Source organism: Hipposideros armiger, unplaced genomic scaffold, assembly GCF_001890085.2.
Source record: "Hipposideros armiger isolate ML-2016 unplaced genomic scaffold, ASM189008v1 scaffold_29, whole genome shotgun sequence".
Lineage (NCBI taxonomy): Eukaryota > Metazoa > Chordata > Mammalia > Chiroptera > Hipposideridae > Hipposideros > Hipposideros armiger.
This window is the reverse complement of record NW_017731379.1, coordinates 4,142,721-4,143,039: the sequence shown is the minus strand read 5'-3', so window position 1 is coordinate 4,143,039 and position 319 is coordinate 4,142,721.

The following is a 319-nucleotide window of genomic DNA, read 5'->3' as shown; positions in this document are numbered from 1 at the left end:
AGCTTGTCTGGCCACATGGTGAAGGCAGGGCCTGGGACTAGTCCAGCCTCTTTCTGGGGGTCATGACCCCATCCCCATGCCATCCCTACCCCTCAAAGCCCCATCTCCTGTGGACAACCTTAGGGGTAATCAATACAGCCAAACCCTGGGATGGAGCTGGGAGCACAGGTGGTTCTCTATGAGCCCTACTGGGGGCAGTTTTTTTTATAAAGATTTTTATTGGGGAATTGGGGGATGGGAACAGAGAAGTTGCTGTCCTTTTGTTCTTCAGTCTAGTTGTGGAGGACATTGCTTCACTGGCCCAAGTTGGCACCATCAT